Here is a 27,189-nt window from a genome sequence, read left to right on the forward strand (position 1 = left end):
GTGCCATAGTTTCTTAAGAAAAAAGTTTCTTTTTTCTCCTCTCTTACAGCCTCAAAAGCTTTGGAGAAGCTATCCTAATAATTTCTGGGATAATGGCCCCATTAAACAGCAAATAAACATATGGTGCTGCAGTCTTCTTTCTCTGAAAGAAGCAAGCCAAAATCATGCCTCAGCATGAGAAAGATAAGAAGCTGAAGGTTATCAGCAGATAGTAAATCACTCCTTTGTTTAAAGAAAAGGAGTACTTGTGGCACCTTAGAGACTAACCAATTTATTTGAGCATAAGCTTTCATGAGCTACAGCTCACTTCATCGGATGCATACTGTGGAAAATACAGAAGATGTTTTTATACACACAAACCATGAAAAAATGGGTGTTTATCACTACAAAGGATTTTCTCTCCCTCCACCCCACTCTCCTGCTGGTAATAGCTTATCTAAAGTGATCACTCTCCTTACAATGTGTGTGATAATCAAGGTGGGCCATTTCCAGCACAAATCCAGGGTTTAACAAGAACGTCTGAGGAATAGCTCACAAAAGCTTATGCTCAAATAAACTGGCTAGTCTCTAAGGTGCCACAAGTACTCCTTTTCTTTTTGTGAATACAGACTAACACGGCTGTTACTCTGAAACCTGTCATTATGCAAGGCACTGCATTTAGCCATATGGAGTGGAAATCTATCAACTGCATGATATTTATTTATTCATTACTTATGATCTGGTAAGCTTTTTTGGAAAGCTAAACTTCCTTCTATTTAAAACAATGATAGAATAGCCTTTTAGTCAACACCTGTGTCTAACACAGCAATCTTATGGTAAACAACTCAATGACTCACTTCTGCCTTTATTATCAACCCTTTAGAATCCTGTCCTTAAAGTATCTCAATTACTTGGCCTAAGCTAACTTTAAAATAGATCATGTTGCTACCATCACGTTTGTTTCTGTGTAGGCCATTTTCCCTGGATGAATGAACAGAAAGACAAGTGCTCCAGCTGAGAAGGTGCTGTTGACGGGTATGTGGGAAGCCCCAGTTATGACCATGAATTTGCCAGATGCACCACAACATTCTCTTCTGCCGAGGGGAGGCTGGGCAAATGTGGGGGCAGAATTGATGGGGAGGTTGAAGGGCAGAATTAGTTGCTAGGCAGGGGGACAGGCAGATGTAGACATGAGAGCTCCTGTAGTGGGGGCCAAAATTACCTTAATTTGGGAACATTGGCAACACTAATTGTCACACACACCAACCAGGAGCAGTTTGCAAAAATCAAAACCGACAAAAAACATGATATAATCTCTCTCTAAAAACACTTATGATTTTTGGCTCTGTGATGGGATGTACCCCCCACTCAAGGCAGAGTAGTTTAAATCAGGTCATTTGACCTTATAGTCACTTAGAGGAGAGGCAGGGATCAATAAACCCTAATGGAAGATGAAGTTCAGCTGGGAAGGAGCAGATTGGGCCTGTATAAAGGGAGGAAGCTGAAACCAGAAGGGGGCTGAAGGGGAAATAGTCTACAGTTACTCATTGGGAGTTTAGGTAGTAAATCTACCATGGAAGGCCAGAAGACAGAGACAGAGTAAAAAGTCCAGGGAAATAGCAACTGGGTCTGGGAGCAAACAGACTGTAGTTGCTGGATATGGGGTCCCTGGGCTGGAACCCGGAGTAGTTGGCAGGCCTGGGTTCCCCTACCAGCTGTTAGCAAAGTGGCACAAGACCTGGTCTTGGACCAGAAGACTGTCTGGAATGTTGTGAGGACAGCTGATCCCAGAGGGCTTTGATACCCTGGAAGGTGAGGACTATACAGCAATTTGGCGGAAGGCTGAGTCACAGACAGGGAGCACCGTGAGTACTGGAAAGTGAGGGGATGTGTGGTGTGAGCAGTGAATGAAAGGAGCTAATCTCCAGATGTGGCCACAAGGAGGCAGCCCAATGGTGACTTTTGGGGTCCAACTCATGACTTTGGAACCTTTGCAGTTGGCAATATTGTAATTCAGGGATATCCTAAGGCCTGTGTTGTTCAGGAGGTCAGATTAGCTTGCCCCAATCGATTATCTCCATTCCCCAGGCTCAGCACAATATCCCTCTACATTTGAATTAGGCTACATCCTCCTTCATGTTACCTAAGCACCAGCAGCAGGAGCATTGAGAGACTAGAAGAAACAGTCTTTCTGCACTCAGTCCTGATGCTTGGCACCACAGCAGTTAGGAAAAACAATCCCAGGTAAAGCCCTGGCAGCCTGGGCTAAGGCACGCCCAGTCTCTCTGGGGATGGTGCATGCACAGTTGGGTCAGCACTAAGAGTTGTGAAGGGCTGGAGCATGCTCAGTAGAGATAGAATCTTGTAGAATGTAGGTACTAAACTCTAACAAGTTTCTACTGAGCATGTGTGAACTGAGATTTCTTTTCAAAGGTCTATAAATGGGTCAAACTTGTACAGCTTTTTATGGGCACAGCAAAAAGCATAGCCTGGACACAAAAGCCATCCCGTGCCAAACTTAAAACCTTGCTCCAAAGCATGGAGATGCTAGCATTTCTCAACAAACAGCCGTATGACTGTTTAGAACAGAGGTCAGCAACCTTTCAGAAGTGGTGTGCCGAGTCTTCGCTTATTCACTCTAATTTAAGGTTTCGCATGCCAGTAATACATTTTAATCTTTTTAGGTCTCTTTCTGTAAGTCTATAATATATAACTAAGATATTGTTGTATGTAAAGTAAATATTGTTTTTAAAATGTTTAAGAAGCTTCATTTAAAATTAAATTGCAGATCTTATCAGTTTAGTGTCATCTTTGCCCTTGCTTTTCCTTGCTGAGTTTTCCAATGTCTGGCACGTATTTGGATACTTTAAGCTGCGCACAGGCTTCTGAGTGATCAGTTGTTAACCGGCTCCGAGAGGGACAGAGGACAGATTTTATGTGTGAAAATACCTGAAATATGTGAATCCAAATGCTGGAAGCATTGCAAATGCAATTTTCTTCAAACAGTTAAATTTCACTGGCAGGGACGTCCAGCAGGTCAGAATAGGGACCCCATGATCTCTCTCGGTAGCTTCAAGTGCATTCCGCAGATCTCCAAACTTTGCCCGCAATTCTGAGCTTTTTAATTGAATGAGCTGCATTTTGAAATATTCAACACCCATCCACTGAAATACAGACAAATGCAAGTCACTTTTGTTGAACTTTTCAGGTTTAATTAGAAAAGAAAGCATTGGGCCAAATCGCTTGAAATCTGTCAGAAAATTCTGATTCCAGTTCTTGCATGTACATTCTAATCTCAACATCAACCGCAGTGCGCTGTTCCACGTGATGTGAAAGTGATGTAAGCAGCAAATCAGGACTTAAAAATATTGCAGTACAGTGGCGCTGAAACAATTTTTAAGGTGGGGGTGCTGAGCTGTGCCCCCTCTTAGCCCTGTCTGCACCCCTCACTGCTCCTGGCTGTGGGGGAGCTGGGTGAGAACTTTAGTTCAGCCTCCATAACCATTCAGAGCTTGGCACCACACCTGCAAACATCAACATGCAGGAGTTGTGGAAGTGTTCTATAGCAGTGCTGCTTCGTGTTAATGGATGAGCCCACTAACTCATTCCACAGCTATTAGAATAAAGACTCTTGGTCACTACCAGCTTGTAACAGATTAAAATTAATGGCGTGGCATAAAGTAAAAGGCTCTATCCATGGGTGGCCGGTGACCCTGCCGTTGCGGGAGGCGAGCCCAGAGCACCCTCAGTGCTGGGTGGCCAGGGGGCAAGGCCCCAGCCCTGGCGCTCTAGGCAGCGCTCCTGGCCTTGGCGGTCCAGATGGCGAGGCGGCGAGGCCCGCCCCGGTGAGCTGGGCAGCAGCACTCCCAGCCCCGGTGCTCTAGGCTGTGCAGTCAGCCCCGGTGCTCCAGGTGGCACGGCCAGCCCTGGTGCGGCAGTGGTCCTGGCCCCAGTACTCCAGGCAGTGCAGCCCCAGCACCAGCCGCCCTGACTGACTCCCTGCAGGAGGCAGGCCAGCCAGCTTGGGCCAGCCAAGGCAGAGTGTTGGGAACCGCAGGAGGCTGCGTGGCCTGGGAGCAAACTGTGGGCGGGCCCATGTTAGGCTGTTTGGGAGGGTACAGCCTACCCCCACCTATGATAACCACCACCCATGGCTCTAGCCCATTACCAATGTACAGGGCATGCAGCCACCATATTTTCCTTTCCTGACTCACTGTATTCTCTGTTTAACATTTAAATTCTATTTAGGTTCCTTGAAATCAGAAGTCGAACTTATTCTTCTGTGTCTTGTTATGACACAGCATTTGTTAAGAGAATCCTAGGACTAGCTGCAATATTCTTGTTTGACCACCCTGAGACCATGTACAAACAGGAATGTGAGAATTGTACAATACTTAATAGTGAAAACATGATTTTTATGCTGTGACACTGTGCCCCAAAGCAACACCCTGGCACCCCATATTCACCTTTGTCATATAGTTCTATGTTTTGTACAAAGTATGACTTTTGACAGATCATTCTAAAAGTCTTGATCTGCTAAATGTTAATATCTCATTGGATTATGTATGCTGTCATTGTATGCGAAATTTTGTGCTGTGTGTGTTGTTGGGGGTGTTTCCAACTTCACAACATATTTCAACTAGCCTTTCAGGTACAACAACGAAGAAGCTAGAAGGTGCTAATGGCCCATCAGTAAAGACAATAGAAAAGGTTTGCCTCACCCGGGAATGCTTCAGCCAGCCTATGAATGAAGGCTGGTATGACTCAGCAAGGCATGCAAGGGCATGTGCCAGACCACATGACACTGAATGCCATTTTGGTACTTGTATTTTTCCACAAACTGGGCTGGGAACTTGGCTTGGAACAATGGGTTCCTGCCATATGGAGAAACTATATAAGGTGGGCAGTGATATCATGATTTATCTTCACTCCCCCACAACTCAACACCTGAAAGAACCTCTGGAGGACAAAGGACTTGGAACTGGGGACGGGAACCTAGGCTGCACAGCAATTGCAGCTTATGCCTCAAGAATCTGCAAGCCTGCTTGTATCATCAGTCAGGGTGAGACAGAAAGAGAGGGTTTGTATTAGCCGTCTAGTATATTAGGCTTAGTTTGCATTTTTGTTTATTTGCTAGGTAATCTGCTTTGATCTGTTTGCTATCACTTAATCTATCTTTCTGTAGTGAATAAACTTGTTTTATCTTAACCAGTGTGTTCTTGAGTGAAGTGTTTTGGAAAATCTCAGCTCAGTTAACAAGGACTGGTGTGCATCGTCCTCTCCACATTGAGGGAGGGGCGGACTGGGTAATAAATTCACACTGGTCGGGGTTTTGACCAGGGTGGGACATTACAGCTCTGGGGCCCTAGGATGGGAAGCTGGGGGTATCTTGGCTGTAGCCTCTCTATTGTGGGTTCATGCAGTGACTGACCAGAGCCTGCATGTAACTGCAGCTGGGTGTGTCCCTGCCTGTGTGAATGCTGGTGGGAGTGTAGGACCAGGAGTGGTCTGCAGCTTGTAACAGCAGCACAGTGTGAGAGGGAGCCCAGACTGGTGGGTCAGAGGGCTCAGCAGTACTCCAGTTCCACGTGGCATCCTGGGGGTAAGTGGGGGGAGGAGGGAGGACTCATCACATATGCCCCTCCCAATTTCAGTCCTGGATTAAGGAGAGAAAAAAGGCTGGGCTCTATGTGAAGTGCTAGCAGCTGTTCCTTCATGCCATGTGTGCTTCTGTAATGTAGAAGGTCCTTGCAGTTTATGCTCAATCAAACTTGACTGGCCATGTCTCACGATAGCAAACTTGTTATACATACAATGATGGGTCTAAATTAGCAACGATGAGTCTAGTGCCACGTTAAAGTCTAATAGAAGGTGCCAATATATATTTATGCTTGTATCTGTAATTTTCACTCCGTGCATCTGAAGAAGTGGGTTTTTTACCCACAAAAGCTTATGCTCAAATAAGTGTTCAGTCTTTAAGTTGACACCAGACTCCTCCATTGTTTTTGTGGATACAGATTAACAGGGCTATCCCTTTGATACTTGGTCTAAATTAGCAGATACCACTGCGATGGTCCCTTCTGGTGTTAGTTGGACTGGTGATCTGCTAGGCCTCTTCAATCCTTGACTCTGGGAGCCAGCCTTCCCTTGCTCTGCTGTGAGAACCCTCCACTCCTGTGTTGTTCACACACAGCCTCGGCATGTAAGCTGCTCCCAGTTACCTGCAAGCAAATGACACTGGCCAATATCTCCGGTCCCAGACACAACCCTAGGAACTTCCATCTTGCATTGTTCAGTAATGCCCACTGGATGCTGCAAGCTTATATAAATTTGTCAATTTAACAAATAGATATGTACCAGGTTTGTTATCCCAAGGGGAGCCTCTGACCCACTTCAAACCAAATGCACTGCTTTAGGTAGAATAAACAAACAAAATCTAAGTGATTATAAATCAAAGCATAACAAGTCAGATTTGGTCAAATGAAATAAAAGAAAAACACGTTCTAAGATGCTCTTAACACTTTCAATGTCCTTAAAACCTAGATACTTCTCACCACAGGCTGGCTGGTTACTTTTCCATCAGGTTCTCCCCTTTGATCAGCGCTTCAGTAGGGTGGTGGTGGTGGTGTCTGTAGATGTAGGTGGAAGAGGGAGAGACACTTTGCCATGCTCTCTCTCTTTTATCATGTCCTTTTTTTCCTCTTGGCTTTGCGGCCCCCCCCCCCCCCACCTTTCAGAGTCAGGTGAACATTACCTCATCGCAGTCCCAAACTGCCCAAAGGAAGGGGGTGACTCCCTGGAGGGTCTAACAGATTCTTTTGTTGCTGCCTAAGCCAGTGTCCATTATTCCTGTGAGGCTGGGCTGGGTTTGTCCCCTCCATGCCCTGACAAGTTGTGAATTGCCTCTGTTCTTGGAGAGTTTTTACATAGGCTTGCTTTAAGCCGTGAGGATACATTTTCAGCCTCAAACTAATACATGAAATTTATAACCTTACTATAACATTACTGTAGCTAAGTGCATCATGAGCCTTCTGAAGACACCCAACATGACAAACTTTGCATTGGATACCACACATTCATTTTATAAAGATGAACATGGGGTGTAGGGTGTTCCCCGTGGTACAAAGCATCACAACCATTCATAAAGATCATGGATAGTTCTCTGAAAACATCTGTTCAATGTGCAGCCTCAGTCCAAAAAAAGCTAACAATATTAGAAGCCATTAGGAAAAGGATAGATAATCAGGCCGACAATATCATAATACCACTATATAAATCTATGGTACACTCACATCTTGAACACTGCATGCAGTTTTGGTTGTCCCATCTCAAAAAAGATATATTAGAATTGGAAAAAGTACAGAGAAGGGCAACAAAATTATTATGAATATAGAACAGCTTCCATAGGAGGAGAGCTTAAAAAGACCGGGATTGTTCATCTTAGAAAAGAGATGACCGAGGTCTATAAAATTGTGAATGTTGTGGAGAAAGTGAGTAAGGAAGTGTTATTTACCCCTTCATATAACACAAGAACCAGAGGTCACCCAAATAAATTAATAGGCAGCAGGTTTAAAGCAAACATAAAGAAGTACTTCACACAATGCACAGTCAACCTGTGGACTTTGCCAGGGGCTGTTGTGCAGGTCAGAAGTCTAACTGGTTGAAAAAAAAAAAGGGCCATCAATAGCTATTAACCAAGATGGTCAGGGACACAAACCCATGCTCTGGTGATGACCCAGCGTCTTCCCCACCCGCAGTAACCAGGCTTTGGGTGTCCAGTCCATAGATCTGACCAGACCTTTTCAGGTCCCCTTTTTGACCAGACTTTCTGGTCAAAAACTGGGCACCTGGCTACCCTCCCCAAGAGTGCTGGTGAGTAAACTTGCTGGTATGATTCACTACAGTCATGAATGAAAATCCTAACCCAGCAGGGACTGGAGCTAATCCAGGATGCTGCAGGAGCTGTTGCTGCCCCAGGAGGAAGAATCCGATTCTGAAGGCTGTTCCACTCCTGTGCCTCTGACTGGCCTGTAGAGAAGCTGCAAGGTGTACAAAAGGGGAAAACAGGACCAGAAAAGAAAGAGAGAGCCACTAGTCCCCCACTTGAACTGCAGGAAGCTCCCACTACTGCTGGGGAGCCAGGAAGGTGGCTGATGTCTCCTTGGAAGTTGCTTAACTGCCCAATTGACTTCCTGCTATCCTTCACCCCCAGCTCCTGTGACAGCCTCTGAAGCAGGAGCATCAAAGAAATTCAGCCTCAGGAAGAAAACCACTAACTCCCCAGGGGCGTAGTAGTTGGTGGTAGCATGTCTTTTGCCAACTACCTGCATACATGAGAAGAAACATCAGGGTGAAGGGGTGGGAAGGATGAAAAGAGGGGAGAGGCACCAGGAACTGGGGAAGTGAGGCGTGTAAAGAGAGGTTTAGAACAGGGGTGGCCAATCTGTGGCTCCAAGCCACATGCGGCTCTTCAGAAGTTAATATGCAGTTCCTTGTATAGGCCACCAACTCTGGGGCTGGAGCTACAGGTGCCAACTTTCCAGTGTGCCAGGGGGTGCTCACTGCTCAATCCCTGGCTCTGCCACAGGCCCTGACCCCACTCCACCCCTTCCAGCTCCCTCCTCTGAGCCTGCAGTGCCCTCGCTGCTCCCCCCTCCCTCCCAGAGCCTCCTGCATGCCACGAAACAGCTGATCAGGAAGTGCGGGGAGGGAGGGGGAGGTGCTGATCGGTGGGTGGGAGGCACTGGGAGCGGGGTGGGGGGAAGCTGATGTGGGGGGCTGCTGATGTATTACTGTGGCTCTTTGGCAATGTACATTGGTACATTCTGGCTCCTTCTGAGGCTCAGGTTGGCCACCCCTGTTTAAAACCTGCAGGGACTTGGGAGTAGTGTGAAGAGAGAGAGTAGTGTGAAGCTGTACTGCTCCTACAGGAGGTGAGGAAGGACATTTTGTTTTATGAAATACACAAATGTGGTGGCCAGTCTCTGAGTAATCTGATCATTGCTCTTCCCTGTGCTTTAGCTGTGGGGGAATCTGGAGTGCTCTGCAACTCCAGGGCCTCTAACAGACATTCAGTTAACAAAGTAATCATTGTTGTACTCAGATCACATGAGCGGATGAGCACTTGCAAGCCATATGGTTGCACAGGACACTCCTGGGAGCAATCAGGGGCCTTCCACCATCTTAGGACAAGAAGCAGGAGAGCACTCCTACGGGAAAATCTAGCCTACTAGTTTAGGGTAAGTGCCTAACTTGGCTCCCTCTCTGCATCTCCTTTCATTATCAATGAACTGTAAGGACATATAGGGTCATTACTAGTATCGCTGGCAGATGATACAAATATCATAGAATCATAGAATATCAGGGTTGGAAGGGACCTCAGGAGGTCATCTAGTCCAACCCCCTGCTCAAAGCAGGACCAATCCCCAATTTTTGCCCCAGATCCCTAAATGGCACCTTCAAGGATTGAACTCACAACCCTGGGTTTAGCAGGCCAATGCTCAAACCACTGAGCTATCCCTCCCCCCCAAATCAATGAATTGTTAAGTAGCGACGAGGACAGGTCACTTTCCAGAGTGATTTGGACCACTTGGTAAACTGGGTGCAACTAACCAACATCAAACAGCCAAATGTAAGGTCATACTTCTAGTAAGAAATACATGTCAGACTTGGGGACGGTATCCTGGAAAAGACCTTAGGGTCACAGTAGATAATCAACTGAACATGAGCTTTTTGTGTGGTGCTGTGTCTAAGAGGGCCAACGTGATCCTCCCACATGAGGAGTATTGAGTAAAGTAGGAAGGTGAGATCGCCTCTATGTAAGGTACTGGTGACGCTACTCCTGAAATGCGGTGTCCTGCTCTAGTGGCCACACATTTAAAAGGATGTGGAGACATTGGAGTGTTCAGAAAGAGCCACGACAATGATTTGATGTCTGGAAAACCTGCTCTAGTGAGAAACTTTAGTTCAAGCGATATACGGTAAAGATGGCCGAAGTCTTGACTTTTGATTATTTCACTGAAAATCATCACAAGAAGTCTTTTAAATCAAGATTTGACATCTCTCTAGTTCATCAATAAGTTATTGGATTTGATGCAGGAATTTCACCCAGTTCACCTGTGTCAAACAGGAGGTCAGACTAGACGATCACTGTGGTCCCTGATGGACTTGAAACAGACAAATCCATTGAACAGCGCAGATAGCAACTAGAGAAGTGAATTCACAACAAATAGGTTATGAAAAGAATTTAGCTTCTATGGAAATATCTGCAAGCACATTGTGATTTCCTTACTTTTTTTTTCAATGTATAATGCTTTTTTTAGTCTATTGTTTGATAGCTATTTGAAATTCAAGCTGTACTGTCATTGTTGAGACAAGAACCACAGTACTGGTTCTAGTCCCTTACTGAATGGGTGCACAAGTGCTACTGGTCTGACTCGTGTGGATTTAAAATGAGATGTCTGGGAATTTTTGTGCAAGTGACTTTGAAATGTGCTTTCCACCAAGCTTTGTCAGTAAAGCTCAGTCACTTGAATGTTTTGCAGAGAGAGAACATCAGGCATGTCTGAAAAAGGTGCAAAGACCCTTGAAGATTTTAGCACATCAGAGGATGGGGCCTGCAGAAATCAACCTTTGGAGCCTTAAACCCTGAACTCTCACTGACGCAGCAGATTCTTCATACCATAGGTCACCCAGCTTTTTGTGCTTTGTTACAATGACTAAGTATTTGATCAGGTGAGTCATGCAGCGTCTGTATTCATTAGCTTACTTAAAACACAACTGCTCCTACAAGTGTTAACATCTTAAGATTCCTCACTAATCAACTGGTTTTGTGATTTATTTTCTGAAGATAATTCCATTCAAACTCACCCTTTCATTCTCAGTAAAGTGTAACTTATTACCCAATTTCTAAAGTAGATTGTAGAAGGACAAAGGGATCAAATTACTTGCTCATGGCAGAAGAGGAAGTCAGTAACTCAGCAGAGATTAGAACTAGTAAAGAATGCACCAATTTGTTCAAATGTCTGCTTAAGTTTTGATTTCTTTACATAAAAGCCAAAAAACCCAAACAGTTCTTAGAGCGCCACACAGAATTTATTAGTAGGGCCAATGGACTTGAATCGTTACTCAAAGGTCATTGTTCAGAATCTGACCCAAAATCTTATGCTGAAAGACAGTAAGGCAGAGTGCAGCTTTATATGGGCAAAAGCATGATTCATATCCATTGTGCTGAAAAGTGAAGAGAAATGTCTAAATGCAGAAGTTGGGCAACAAGCCCTCTGGCATTTGAACTAGACAAAGAGTAAGTAATACAGGATAAGGAAGCGCAACTCCCACATAATAAGTCTTATATAATTTAGTGAATCGAAATGTAATCCAGTGGCACCTGAGCTGCTTTGTGCTGGTGTGTAATGCCCAGTGGCTGAGGTGAGCTAGGAGGTAGTCCAGAGCCGTAGTCAAGCGTGCACGGGTTGTTGGGTAGCTAAGAGGACAACTGGTATCAGAGGCAGTCCAGGGCAATGGTCCGAGTTCTCAAAGGGGTCAGTAGCTGGAAGATCCAATCCAAGGGGTAGGGTCAATGGGTTAGAGAAGCAAGGTTGGGCAGGTCTAGGGAGTAATCGGAGGGCAATGGTCTATTGCTCAGACAGTTTCCTCTTGCCATTGAGGTGTTTATATAGTCCAGGTACCCAATGAAAGTTGCTGGACAGACAGCAATCATAGAATCATAGAATATCAGGGTTGGAAGGGACCCCAGAAGGTCATCTAGTCCAACCCCCTGCTCGAAGCAGGACCAAGTCCCAGTTAAATCATCCCAGCCAGGGCTTTGTCAAGCCTGACCTTAAAAACCTCTAAGGAAGGAGATTCTACCACCTCCCTAGGTAACGCATTCCAGTGTTTCACCACCCTCTTAGTGAAAAAGTTTTTCCTAATATCCAATCTAAACCTCCCCCATTGCAACTTGAGACCATTACTCCTCGTTCTGTCATCTGCTACCATTGAGAACAGTCTAGAGCCATCCTCTTTGGAACCCCCTTTCAGGTAGTTGAAAGCAGCTATCAAATCCCCCCTCATTCTTCTCTTCTGCAGACTAAACAATCCCAGCTCCCTCAGCCTCTCCTCATAAGTCATGTGCTCTAGACCCCTAATCATTTTTGTTGCCCTTCGCTGGACTCTTTCCAATTTATCCATATCCTTCTTGTAGTGTGGGGCCCAAAACTGGACACAGTACTCCAGATGAGGCCTCACCAGTGTCGAATAGAGGGGAACGATCACGTCCCTCGATCTGCTCGCTATGCCCCTACTTATACATCCCAAAATGCCATTGGCCTTCTTGGCAACAAGGGCACACTGCTGACTCATATCCAGCTTCTCGTCCACTGTCACCCCTAGGTCCTTTTCCGCAGAACTGCTGCCTAGCCATTCGGTCCCTAGTCTGTAGCGGTGCATTGGATTCTTCCATCCTAAGTGCAGGACCCTGCACTTATCCTTATTGAACCTCATCAGATTTCTTTTGGCCCAATCCTCCAATTTGTCTAGGTCCTTCTGTATCCTATCCCTCCCCTCCAGCGTATCTACCACTCCTCCCAGTTTAGTATCATCCGCAAATTTGCTGAGAGTGCAATCCACACCATCCTCCAGATCATTTATGAAGATATTGAACAAAACGGGCCCCAGGACCGACCCCTGGGGCACTCCACTTGACACCGGCTGCCAACTAGACATGGAGCCATTGATCACTACCCGTTGAGCCCGACAATCTAGCCAGCTTTCTACCCACCTTATAGTGAATTCATCCAGCCCATACTTCCTTAACTTGCTGACAAGAATGCTGTGGGAGACCGTGTCAAAAGCTTTGCTAAAGTCAAGAAACAATACATCCACTGCTTTCCCTTCATCCACAGAATCAGTAATCTCATCATAAAAGGCAATTAGATTAGTCAGGCATGACCTTCCCTTGGTGAATCCATGCTGACTGTTCCTGATCCCTTTCCTCTCCTCTAAGTGCTTCAGGATTGATTCTTTGAGGACCTGCTCCATGATTTTTCCAGGGACTGAGGTGAGGCTGACTGGCCTGTAGTTCCCAGGATCCTCCTTCTTCCCTTTTTTAAAGATGGGCACTACATTAGCCTTTTTCCAGTCATCCGGGACTTCCCCCGTTCGCCACGAGTTTTCAAAGATAATGGCCAAGGGCTCTGCAATCACAGCCGCCAATTCCTTCAGCACTCTCGGATGCAATTCGTCCGGCCCCATGGACTTGTGCACGTCCAGCTTTTCTAAATAGTCCCTAACCACCTCTATCTCTACAGAGGGCTGGCCATCTCTTCCCCATTTTGTGATGCCCAGCACAGCAGTCTGGGAGCTGACCTTGTTAGTGAAAACAGAGGCAAAAAAAGCATTGAGTACATTAGCTTTTTCCACATCCTCTGTCACTAGGTTGCCTCCCTCATTCAGTAAGGGGCCCACACTTTCCTTGGCTTTCTTCTTGTTGCCAACATACCTGAAGAAACCCTTCTTGTTACTCTTGACATCTCTTGCTAGCTGCAGCTCCAGGTGCGATTTGGCCCTCCTGATATCTTTCCTACATGCCCGAGCAATATTTTTATACTCTTCCCTGGTCATATGTCCAACCTTCCACTCCTTGTAAGCTTCTTTTTTATGTTTAAGATCCGCTAGGATTTCACCATTAAGCCAAGCTGGTCGCCTGCCATATTTACTATTCTTTCGACTCATTGGGATGGTTTGTCCCTGTAACCTCAACAGGGATTCCTTGAAATACAGCCAGCTCTCCTGGACTCCCTTCCCCTTCATGTTAGTCCCCCAGGGGATCCTGGCCATCTGTTCCCTGAGGGAGTCAAAGTCTGCTTTCCTGAAGTCCAGGGTCCGTATCCTGCTGCTTACCTTTCTTCCCTGCGTCAGGATCCTGAACTCAACCAACTCATGGTCACTGCCTCCCAGATTCCCATCCACTTTTGCTTCCCCCACTAATTCTACCTGGTTTGTGAGCAGCAGGTCAAGAAAAGCGCCCCCCCTAGTTGGCTCCCCTAGCACTTGCACCAGGAAATTGTCCCCTACACTTTCCAAAAACTTCCTGGATTGTCTATGCACCGCTGTATTGCTCTCCCAGCAGATATCAGGAAAATTAAAGTCACCCATGAGAATCAGGGCATGCGATCTAGTAGCTTCCGTGAGTTGCCGGAAGAAAGCCTCATCCACCTCATCCCCCTGGTCCGGTGGTCTATAGCAGACTCCCACCACTACATCACTCTTGTTGCACACACTTCTAAACTTAATCCAGAGACACTCAGGTTTTTCCACAGTTTCGTACCGGAGCTCTGAGCAGTCATACTGCTCCCTTACATACAGTGCTACTCCCCAACCTTTTCTGCCCTGCCTGTCCTTCCTGAACAGTTTATAACCATCCATGACTGTACTCCAGTCATGTGAGTTATCCCACCAAGTCTCTGTTATTCCAATCACGTCATAGTTCCTTGACATCACCAGGACCTCCAGTTCTCCCTGCTTGTTTCCAAGGCTTTGTGCATTTGTATATAAGCACTTGAGATAACCTGTTGATCGCCCCTCATTCCCAGTATGAGGCAGGAGTCCTCCCCTCACAGACATTCCTGCCTGTGCTTCCTCCCGGTATCCCGCTTTCCCACTTACCTCAGGGCTTTGGTCTCCTTCCCCCGGTGAACCTAGTTTAAAGCCCTCCTTTATCAGGTAGGTAGCTGGGGTGGCTGCTGTGGCTGTGGAAGCCTTTAGCACTAAGGCTGTTGGTCAGGGACAATCGTTCATTGTGCCACCATGGCACAGAGGTTCAGGATTTCATCTCAGGGCCCAGGTTCAATAGCAGCTGCGCTTTGTTATGACAATCTGGTAACTGGGTGATATAGAAGGAATGGAATAATGGGGAGGTGAACAATACAATGAGAGAAGAGAAGGAAGAGAGTCAGAATTATAGTAATCCTTTTCTTCTTTTCTAGCACATGTAGAGACTTTGTCATTGTATTAGTTGGATAGTTCTGGCAGGGTTACCTTAACAGTGCAAACAATGTTTCCGTGTCTGATAAGAAAAACAAGAACAAGAGTTATAATAATTTTAGATCCTCAGTCCCACTTTGGCTGCTAATAGGGCCAGAGTGGCATAAAGGGCTTGTAACAGGGCTTGGCCTTGTCCAGGCACTTTCCTGTAGCTGACTGCAGCAAGACAGGCAAATCCTGCCTCAGTTTACAATACATTCCCCAGGACCAGCTGAGTTGCCCATCTCCTCCACCACAGGTCAGATATATGATCACTTCCCCTACCCCACCTGGGAAAGGAATGTTGTTCTTCTGGGGCCCAGTCAAGCCCTGCTTCCAGGCATAATTCATTAGTATAGGTGCAACCTTCATCAGATCTCTCAGAGTCAGAGCATTCTCAACCCCCGCAAAGTATGACCGGTTAAAATGCAGCAGTTCTTCATTCCCACTCCAGGGTCACCATCTCCAGGCCACTGACCGACACAGTCAACAATCCCTTCCAGGGCCCCATTCCCCAGGTGATCTACCTGAGAGTTAATGGTCCCTTTTCTTCAGTTCCTGGGTCCCTCTTATACAGCCTCCACACCTCTAGAGATTTCTCAATATTCCTTGCAGCTCGTCTCCCACAGCCCTCAACTCAGAGCTTCTGAGAGGACTCCCCACAGTGTTCCACTCCCAAAGTCCACTTCTCTTGAGAGTCCTGCTGATGATGATCTGCTTTTCCTCCTGTACCTAAGGCCCTGTGTATGAACCTCCTCCTTGGCAGGGTTCCCCGGATCTGGCCAATTCTCTCCAGGAGCTCTCATCAGTTCTCTCTGTGCCAGCTCTCTTCACCACCAGCTCTCGGGTGCTGATCTCTTGGGTCTCAGGTAACTCTGACCTGCTGCTCCCTCCTGCTCTCCTTCTCAAAGCTGCCTGGATCTTTATAGTTGCCAGGACCCTCTCTCAGGCCTGTTGGGAGGTAACTAGCCAATCACATATGAACAAGACGCGTTCCTTCTTAAAGGGACCAGTCAGCCTATGACAGGGCTGGAAACGCTTTGGATCTGTCCAGACGGGATTCCCCAGAGCAGACACAGGAGAAGGCAGCCATAAAGACTCCCTTGCAAGTCAGTGACAGGATGGCAGCATGTACCACTGCATCCCATAGGCAGCCAGGTAGAGGCTGCCGTAATGTACTGGTCCCAAAGGCTGTGTCAATGATGCCAGGAGTGCAGAACAGCCTGGGAAGGGATGGGGGTGGGAGTGGAAAGGTGGTCCTTTTGGAGACACAACAAAGACTCTCACCTAGACCTTTATTCTGTACTGGTCTTTCTAGGGTTAATGATTTAAACTAGTACTGAATACTGATATATATGTCAAGCTGCTTTACCATGGGAAAGAAACAAGACCAGTTGGATTTTACAGGCAAAAGGTGCTAGGTGGCATGAATGCCAGTGAACTTCCAACAAACACTGAGCACAGAGACAACTGTGTAACATGTAATGTTAAAAAAAAAAAAAAAAAAAGTGATGACAGCTGTAATCAAGGGAATTAGGTATTCCTGATCTTACCAAACAAGAGCTAATAGGTATAAAGGCATCCAGGCCCCCTGAAAAGGTAGCAGTTGTGATTACTCAAATTCAGTGTTCCAACTCGCATGAATAGTTTGGCCCTTTAAATTGTGTTGCCAAGACAAGATGATCAAATGTACTCTCTGGACAACCTTTTCTCCCATGAGAATCATATTATCCAACCTTGGGACATGCCACAAGAAGCTGGATAAATATCTTTCCGTCCTAATTTTGCTTTGTGAACTAATCTCCCCCTGTCCCCAGCACTGCCTTCTTTTCAGTACATGAGATATGCGAATCTTTTCTGCACTGGATAGTTTGATAAGGAACTGTACAAGGTGTAGCTAATGGCTAGAGGTGGTGTTATTTATTATTTACACAGTACCATGATAGTGCTCTACAATGGATATTACACATGGTTTATAATCTCCACCTTTATTTATTAGACATTTATTGAGATCCTTTGGGAGCCATTAGGCTTACCTACACATGAAAATTAATCTGGAATAAGGTAGGAATTTAAAAGTATGAACTATCTCTGATTAACGTCATGTGTGGATGCTATTATTCTAGAATAAGTGCATGCACACATGGAGTTAACCAGGAATATCTATTGTGGATTAACTCCTCTCATAGACACACCTTAAAGCGGTTGCTACCAATCTGGCTTTAAATGTCCTACTCCTTCAGTGATCTGTTAAGTTCAGACAACATGAGCAATGTCCTTTCGCTAGAACCTGCTTGACCCTAACGAAAAAGCAAAAGAGAGAAAACTGAAACGTCAGCTATTGCTGCATTGGCGGGTTCAGTGCATCAGCTCCTGTTATAGTAATACTGACCGAATGGAAAACTGAACATTCTTATTATAGCAAACTATAACTCGCTGACTGAACTCTCATATGCCCAGCATGCATGGACCAATGTAAATGCTTCAGGATAGCAGCTGGCCCAGATACTCTGTTAGCTGTGCCACCCTCAGCAACATGCTTCAGTACACGTCTTTAGCCTTTCATATCCAACACCGCATGGTTGTTTAGTGATTCTTGACACCATGTTAAAGAAAGATGGTGAATTCTAAAGCAACCTCTACATGAACAAAGTTTACTTTGTCCTGCCTTAGCGCAGGTGGCTGGACTTGATGACTTATCGAGCCCGACATTTCTATGATTCTCCCTTAAACTGGAAGACTACCTAGAGCTGTGTCGTGATAACAGTAAGAGATTTGCTGAATGGATATTATTGCTACATTCAAAAAGCTGTAACATTCTAAACATTCTTAGCCCAACGGATCTTTGGAAAAGCTGGACAGGTGTGGTTGAAGAGGCAGATTGATAAATTAATAATATGTTGTACTAGGTGCAAAGATACCATAGCATGATGATGGATGCATTGACAAAACCCACTTACTTGTTAACTGTAATTTTATTGGCTAGCACAGCCTCAGCCAGGCAGAATGCAGGTATGCTGTACGCTTACTGACATATGGCAGTTACATGATCTCCTGCATTCTGAGTTGTTCTGGGTGTCTGACTTACACGTGAAGAAAGAAAAATTCACTAAACTACTCAAAGGAAACCTAAATGACTGCAGAATGTTTTATCACATTGCTTTGGGGTATCCCTCTTCATTGTGCTGTCATCAAAGGTCTGTTGACTAGGGTGACCAGATGTCCCGATTTTATAGGGACAGTCCTGATATTTGGGGCTTTGTCTTATATAAGAGTCTATTACTCCCCACTCCCATACCAATTTTTCACACTTGCTGTCTGGTCATCCTAGTGGATACAAACCCAGTTCTTTCAATTCACCAGCCACACACTGCAATGTATGGGAACTTGTACTCTACTCTGTTTCAGCAGTACATGATCAAAAGATAGACTCTTGGTTCACATGCAGTATCATGAGACTTATTTCTTGACTCACATGTCCAATACAGTCAGATCACAGCTGCAATATGGCCCAAACCTGTCTTTGACACTGCCCTTTCCTTAGGGTACAGCTACACTGTGCCCGCAATCCCAAAAGTGTTTGTAACTTTATTTAGATAACATGAATGGGCTAACTTGGGATAAAATAGCAGTGAAGACACAGCAACTTGGCTTTTAATCAGGTTAGCAGTCAAATTTAAGCGTCTCGAGCAGCCCAGGGTTGAACTTGAGCTGCTAGCCCAAGTTAAAAGCTGAGTTGCCTTGTCTTCACTGATATTTTTTTAACCCATGTTAGCTAATCCAAGCTAGGAACACATCACGTTTTTTCCCCCCTCAGCAGATATGCCCTTGAGAGATCCTGCACCAAACTAGGCTATCAATTCCACTCTGCCCTCTCGTGTTTAATATTGGTAATGATTTAGTAGAATAAAGGGAAGAAAAGATCATATACACATAGCATAAGTAATATTCTACTGGAAATAATGAGGGTCAAACTCTGCACTACTACAAAACAAAAAGTATAATTTAACCACTGAACTGAGAACAATGCTAACATTAACATAAAACCACACTCGGACTGGGGGAAACATTGTTTTTACTAGAGAAAGCGGTGTATGCTCCCCTCAATAGCAGAGGATTTATGCTTCCAACTGCCATTAACCTAAACTGAGAAAAATCGGCTGTTCAATTCAGTATCAAGTTAATAAAAGCCGCATTCTGATTATAGCTGAGTAGAAGTACTATAGTTATGGCTCACAAGGTATTTTCATTATGTGCCCCTGTTCACAGGCATTTTGCTTCTTGAAAAAAGAATTTGTGACACTTTCATATGCAGCCAAAAGGTGGTAGCGGTTGGTTTGATTTTGATTTAGGAAGTTGGTAAAATTCTGTTATGTCATTTTTAAATTATCTGAGCATGAGTCTGTCCACTTTAAGAAAGATGCATTTTCTTGCCGTAGTTTTGACGTGATGAAATTTGGTTTAGAAATAACCAAGCTACAGGTATTTGAAATATGCCTCTTGCATATGGACAGTATGTGATTTTTATCCTAATTTGCTTAAGAAGGCCCACAGACCCATACAGCGGGAACGTCATGCCTCAGAAAGAGTGCTACCTCTCAGGATGATTTTGTTTGACATGTTCATCTGTTGCTTGCTGTCAACTTTCGCCACACACCAGCTAATCATCTTCCCATTTTAATCTGCTCTCCCCCCTCCCATGTATGTTTGAAGGTGTGATCACATTCAATTAAAATTTTGCATGCTCTATTGTGTAAGCTGAAGATTACACTGGATCTCTCAGCACATTTTAACACACAGATTTTTAGCATTCAATGTTTTATCCTGGTAACCGGAGGAATAATGTGGGGCCAAAATCTGGAGGTAAAAGCATGAGCTGTCCCAACATGCATTCATAGTTTCTCTCACTACTTTCCCCACAAGTCCTTTTGCCCTCCCCACAAAGAGCATCTCGACTTATTTGGAGTCTACATTTAGAACACAAGGAAAGAACGTGTGTCACATGCTGCAAAACTCACCTGTTTCCTCAGGCAGATATACCTGTAAGTGCCCGCACACAAGTTGTCATAAAAATGGAAACATTTACATTACTCTGATATGGCTATCATTGCAATACGGCAAACTTTCTCCCCATTTCTACCTTGTTATACTGCAATAGGCTTACCCCTATAAGAGGACTCATTTTTATGGTAACCACCCTTTACGAAAAATATGCAATCAAATCACTGGATATTTTATTTATCTAAAAATAGCAAAATATAAAATTAACTTGACCTCCTGTTTTTAATGTCTATTTTTTCTCTTTCTTCTCCCCACTCTTTCCTCCGTTATACTGTACTATTGTGCATATCTTCATTCATATTTTAAGCATCTTTTCTTTTTTTATGTCATTTTAAATACTTTGTGTCTATTTCTCCCTCTCCATTCAATTTCATCTCACCTTTTCTTTTCAAGGAATTTTCCTTTTTATAATCGGCTTCCCTTTCCCATCAAATCTACAAATTCTCTTTCACATTCCCCTCCTCATTTTCACGCGCCTCAATCTTCCGTTTCCCCCCCTCTACCCCTCCCCAAATGACAACTGCTATCAAATATGACAGCCATCCCACCTGAACTGGTGTAACACAGCCCTAAGGTGGACACAAGGGCAAACCTGACACCAGTTCAGAGAGTGGTATGGGAAAACTCAATTGGTGGTGGAACAATAAGTAAGCTAATCGGCATCATACCACTGACTGACAAGGTCTGGAAAATGGGTTGGGAGGGGACGTGATTGCTGTTCTTCACTCCTGAAAAGATCCCCTCAATGCTGACCCCATTCCGTCCTTTAAAGGTCAGTAACAGTGGAGCAAGTGCAGGAAATGCACTAAAACCTCACCCCTCCCTTGTGGGGAAGAGACAGAACAGAGACAGGAAGGCAAAATGGGGAGTAGAGCAATTAAAGATCAGCATTTTGTGGATGTGGGTGGAAACCTTGCAAAAAGTGAAATTATGCAGCTATTGGCACCAATATGATCACTTGTATTATATATGGATTTTCCTCAGTGATAGAGATAAGTAAATACTTCTTGTTTAATCTAAATACAATTCAATGCCAATTATGCAAAAAAATGAAAACCAATCTATTTTATGTAACTGTTTCAAATTATGTTGGGTGAAATTCAGACCCCTTTGTAGTCAATGGGAGTTTGATACTACCCAGTAGAAAATAAGTATACTGTATACAGTTAGGTTTCAGAGTAGCAGCCGTGTTAGTCTGTATTCGCAAAAAGAATGCATCCGATGAAGTGAGCTGTAGCTCACAAAAGCTTATGCTCAAATAAATTTGTTAGTCTCTAAGGTGCCACAAGTACGCCTGTTCTTTTGTATACAGTTAGATTCTATGTATTTAGTGAAAATGGATGGGACACTTTTGAAAGGCAGTACTATGTACACTATAATCCTTTTGTATTTACTTTTGCAGTCATAATCATGGTCAACCCTAAGAATGTAGTTTAGGGCAAACTTTATTTATGTATTTTGCATCACCACTCTCCCTGACTTTAGTAGGAATTCTGCCTCAGTAAAACCTCTGTTACTTTGAAAGAAAAGATTTTTATTTTATTTTTGCAGTTTTACTCTCCTTGCAGAAATATACAGATATCTATTTTCTGTGATCTGCCTGGCACACCACACACGTGTGTATTATTCAGTGTGTGCAGATGTGCATACATAATACACAAATATTCACTTGGTATATACACACCTATCACACATCTTAACAGGTTTTTAACTTTCCATCTAGTCATTTTTGTGTTTAAAGAAATCTAAAAATAGTTTTGGCCAGTGCATAGAGAAAAAGGATTGACTTTTTTTACATATCTTTCTAGGGAAACAGATAATTATTTATACTAATAATTACAAAAATACCTCTATTAAAAATATCACTAAACCTCAATTTTCCTCCTCTAACTCTTAAAGCCTCAGTTACAAATAAGCTCATAATATTCTCTTTCTCTTTTAATAAATTAGATTTAAATTAATTCCTAATATCAGTCCTGTTTTTATAGCATAAAAGATCCTCATCTATACCTTTTGTCAATTTTTGACAGTGAAAGATGGACCAGTTGCATCGCAGTCCAGTAGGTGGATGGTAACCTATCAATGATAGTATAGTAGAAATTACACTGACCAGACCAGACTAGAGTATGCAACAGTCAAATCATGAACCCAGTGATGGAAAAACTTCTGTTGACTTTCGTAGAAAAAGAATTTAGCCCTGGACCTGCATCCATTTAAAATTTTCATTTTAACAGTTTGACTTTCTTACAAATTGAGAATAAATAAGTTTGAACTTTATCACCCAGATCTCACAGACTAGTCTTTACAGCATAACATTTTACTCAGCCTTAAGGTTATGTACATGCTGAAGTACTTTGCTGAATTAGGGTCTCAATGCTTTTATCAACATTTGTCATTGCTTAAAAATCCAACTGTGATATCTCGATCCAGTAAGGAATAAATTTCCACTGGCAGTAAAATAGAAAATAGAAAACTTTGGTACACAGGCACCAAAGCCTCCAGAAGTATTTTAGTTGTAAAGCACTAAGCACACTTTTTTGACACTGTGCATAATAATAAATGGCAAAGTTTCCACTGACTCCAGGATTTGCCCTGCAGTTCTTCTGCAATTTAGATTTTTTATTTCTAATGCATTGCTAATATTTCTCATGTGAAATTTATAATCCAGATAGCTTTGCCATCCTCTGTCAGGCATGCTGGATATTATAAATCACTGAGTGCCATTTCCAAAACAAAACTGGCAAAAAATTCTGTTAGAAAAGAAATGAAAAAGGTAGGACATGATTGGCCCCTATTGTTTTACAATACAATTTAATCCAATGTTGAATTTACAGTTAAAATTGAATGAATGTTCCAATTATCTGGTATGAAATATAGAACTAACAAGGGGTTTAAAAAACAAAACCTTTGTATCATATCATAAATTAACCATATAGGAACATGTGAAGTCAGTTTCACATGAAACTCAAAATAAGAATAAATTATGTTTTCTCTGTGTTTTAGCTGTTTAATTTATAAGTAAACAATGAAAAAATTATTAATATGCTACTATAGACTTCCTACTAACATCCACCATGTTACACATTTCTATATTTTTAGTAATAAAATTATCACATTAAATTGTACAATCTTTTCCTACTGAAATGTGTTCCCTTGTAATTATCGCATTCCACCCTGAAAGTATTTGTATTTAATTATTGTATTTGTTTAAGAAGTAGGTATAACAATTATGAAATAGGCAACTGATAAGCACAAATAAGTAAAACTTCTTAAGTATTTACAACAATTAAATAGCCAAGGCAATGCATAGTTTAATTTGCATTATATTATGTATCCCCATTCTGATCAATTGAAAGATACTGCCATTTATTCCCCACAACTCAACATCTTTTGGTCACTGGTGAATGAATCACAGTTTTAATGTAACTCTAATTCTCAGTGACAATATCTTCATACTAGTCTTTTACATTGCAACCTTATCATATGAACTTGGATGAAAGCTTCAGATATCTGATACTGCATACATTTATTTTTATTCCCTTGAGATCTTCTGAAGACAGTACTGTGGACAATGCCACACTTTCAAGTGAGCACCACTGGTTTATCTACAGTCTTTTACCTTAATCCCTCTCCCAAAACTAATTTCAGAACTTGACAATGAATATGACAATTGGCCTCATCATGACAAGAATTAAAAGCAAAACTTACCTTTCTAACTTAGTTTTCCCACAGTACATTCTTCTGACACACAGACCCATAACACAGCCTCTCACCCACCCAAAGAGAAATAAGCAGGCAAACTATAAACCTATACAACTATTTCATTTACAGACTGTAGAAAAATTATTTCTATTTTTAAGTTCTTGGGAGGCACACAGATACTAGTCATGTGAACTCTTAAGTACATAGGCAGATAGAAGTTTCAAATTCATCTGGTTAGTTTAATTAACTTTTCTTTTTTTTTTTTACATCTATAGTATTAAAGCAAAGTCAAATTCTGATGTTGTGTTAATTTAACAATCTGTATTTTATTCAGATGGAAGATCGTTTGTATTCTTAATAATTTTATCCTATACTCCGTTTCCTAAACTACATTCTTTAAAGTCCCTTTTAGGAATATACAATGTTTCCAGTTTCAACCTAGCTGTTACTATTAAATATTTTGGGATCAAAAATACCATACAGGACAATGATAGAAAATTGTTCCACGTGTAATGTATAAACCATTTTTCACAGTTCTAATTAATATTATATAAAAAGTCACAATTTAAGCAATAATAGATACTTGGTGTAATCAAGATGAAATTAAGTTCAGCTTTACACTTTCACATGTTAAGAGTCAAATCCAGGTTCAGTGTGCTGTTGTAGCCTAAGCAGGTGTAGATATACACACTGCAAAAGCAGCAGTACGGTATACCCCGATGCTGGTAACAACTACCCCTGCACACTCACCCATGTACTGGTTATTCTGGCTGAAGCACATATAATTTGAGCAAATCTAAATGTAGGGACCATAGCTTGGTTGGCAACATGTGTAAAATGTCCTTTGCACCCACAACACTTCTTGTGGATTTGTGGGAGGCATGGGGATGGGGTAGAGGCAGACTAAGGACTGAGATAGTGTTCCATCTTCTGGGCATGGATTATTTTGTTAGGCGCCTACGTATGATATTCTGACAGAATTTGCCTCAGCTCGCCAAATCCTATTTACCTTATTCAAAATTGTGTGAGCAAGATGAACAGGATTTGGCCCCAAATGGTTAACCCTTCAAGTAGCATAAGAGTAGTTCCAGTATACTTAGCCCATAGTTCCTAAATAACTTCATTTGCAAAATGAAAGCAGATCAGTGTTTGTTTATAGGGGAGTATCTGCTCATGAGAGAGAACTCTGCAAAAACAGATTACATTTTATTGTACATCTAGTTTTGGAATTGATATTCCAAAAGGAAAAAAAGAGTGAAATTATGTTTTTCCATGGCACAATTTTCTCCCAAACACAATTTGACACCAAAATGATTATTTGTATTTTTAGTTATTTAGTACCTAGATACTACTACGATGGTGAGTTTTAGAAATAGCTAGCAGACCTCTAACATGAGTGCATAGATATCTATGTGTTATATGCATTGGCACGGATGCTGAACACCCACTTTTAACAAAAGGATAACTGTAGTCTTTACAGAGAATTATTGTAGCAGACAAAAAGATTTTACAAAGGGCCACTTAAATGGTTTCACATAAACTGTGTGTCCAGGATCTTATATGAGAAGAGCAAAATAATCAAATAATGTTACTGCTGATTGAAGGGGGCAAGAACATCATTGTTATATTAAAATGAAATTATACTCACTCAATTTTACATTGTTAGATTAAATCACTGTAGATCTGAGTTATTTATTTAAACTATACAATATAAAGTGTAAATGTAATTGTATTTAAATTAAATTAGCCAAACTAAATGATATACAATACTGACACAGTGATAACACTACTGTAATAAGACTTCTGACTGTAAGTCAGTACAATGCAGTATATCCTAATAATGCACAATACTCAAAAATAGAATGTGGAGATTAGGAATTACTTAAGATGTAGTCATGATCCTTAACTATATTACACCAAATGGAAAACCAGACTGTGCAAAACTCAGTTTAATCCCAGTTGACTGGGTGACTCACTTTTATGCAACTCAGATTTCTGACACAATATCATGTTAATTGCCAGTGCTTAATATATAACTGTACTTGCCAAAGAATGCTCAGGTTATGAGAGTGCTACAAATGTTTGACTGAAGAATGCCTGCATTTGCAGATAGTTTGAAAGGATTCCCTTTGTGACTGGGGTAAAGCACTTGCGTAACCAGTAAACATTGCTTTCTGCTTGACTTTGCCTTCTAATGGACACTGCCCCCTTGAGGTGTTCATTGTATTCAGAGAAAATTGTATGTGAAGGCTGTATGAATCTGTACAAGAGTGTGTTCTTCCTGTTTTGAGTGACTTCTTACCTAATCATTTTAGTTCATTTAATGGCTTAGTTCCACCCAGCTGAAGGGTGTATAAATCTTTATTAATAACAGGATCTTTAGATGTCAATTCTAGGCACATTGCAGAGGAAATTGGGTGTGCATGTCCCATTTTCAATGAAAATTAGCAGCAGTCGCATGCTTAATTGTCCATGCACAGTGCTGCAACGAAGGTAGCAATTCTTAGAGAGTAATTTGTAGAGAGTAAGGATGAAATCCAGGCCCCACTGAAGGCTATGGCAATACTTCCATTGACTTCCACAGGGCCAAGATTTCACCCTAAGTCTTTGGCAAAAATGCAATAAAAAGTCACATTATACAAAGAGCTGTGTTCAAGGCAGCACAAGGAGCTGTGTCAGGAATGATCTAGTTATTATTTAGTCCTGCCTTGAGTGCAGGGGACTGGACTAGATGACCTGTTGAGGTCCTTTCCAATCCTACACTTCTATGATATACAAAAGGTAAGGCCAGGAAAAGCTTAGTTTTGGGAATACTATGTTTGTGACTGGTAATGGAGGCATCAAAACATCCCATCATTAATAGTCTAGAAAACCTATTCCATTTAAGTCCAGAGTTTTACCTTACGACTGACTCTTCCCTACCCAGGTGGACCAAATTCTGCAGGCTTTACTCAGTTCTTATTCCTTAATCCAATGGGAATTTGTTGGACTGAACAGAAAAGATAATTTTTGTATCCACTCTGCTTTTGGCACCAGCAGTTCCGGCTAGCTCCAAGCAGGAGTTCTGCTTCCTGGGATTCTCAATATGGTGGTTGCCCCGGACACCTCTAGGGTGGGTTTCTTTTACAGCACAGAAGACTGTTTTGGGGTATATTAACTTGTAGTGTGTTCCTCTTCCTCTGCAGGTAGAAGCAAGACTATTGATGGGCCTGCCCCTTCCACCTCTGCTGACCTTGTACACTGCAAAGTCCCCATGGAGTGATTTCCAGTGAGTATGTAACAGAGATGAAATCTCCCCTTTGTGTGTGTGTGGAGGATGCCCTGAGCAAGGCCCTCAGGACTGGCCCATAATGGACAGATAAGCTTCTGTATTTGTGCAGTTTGGCTCTTGAAATCCCTGTCACAGATCTACCTATAAAAATTAAA

The 27,189-nt window shown here is 42.7% G+C and overlaps 1 long non-coding RNA gene across 2 annotated transcripts; it reads left to right on the forward strand.

Annotated features, from left to right (window-relative positions):
• Window positions 1-705: 705 nt before the first annotated feature.
• On the forward strand, window positions 706-27,189 carry LOC122464957. 2 transcript variants are annotated; one of them, XR_006289424.1, is made up of 4 exons: window positions 706-1,844; window positions 9,083-9,218; window positions 10,524-10,713; window positions 26,949-27,189. It is a non-coding gene; the product is annotated as an uncharacterized LOC122464957 (long non-coding RNA). The 2 variants fall into 2 exon arrangements; XR_006289423.1 differs by having other exon boundaries at window positions 706-1,791; window positions 26,949-27,183.

This window comes from Chelonia mydas, chromosome 3 (genome assembly GCF_015237465.2).
Source record: "Chelonia mydas isolate rCheMyd1 chromosome 3, rCheMyd1.pri.v2, whole genome shotgun sequence".
Classification (NCBI taxonomy): domain Eukaryota; kingdom Metazoa; phylum Chordata; order Testudines; family Cheloniidae; genus Chelonia; species Chelonia mydas.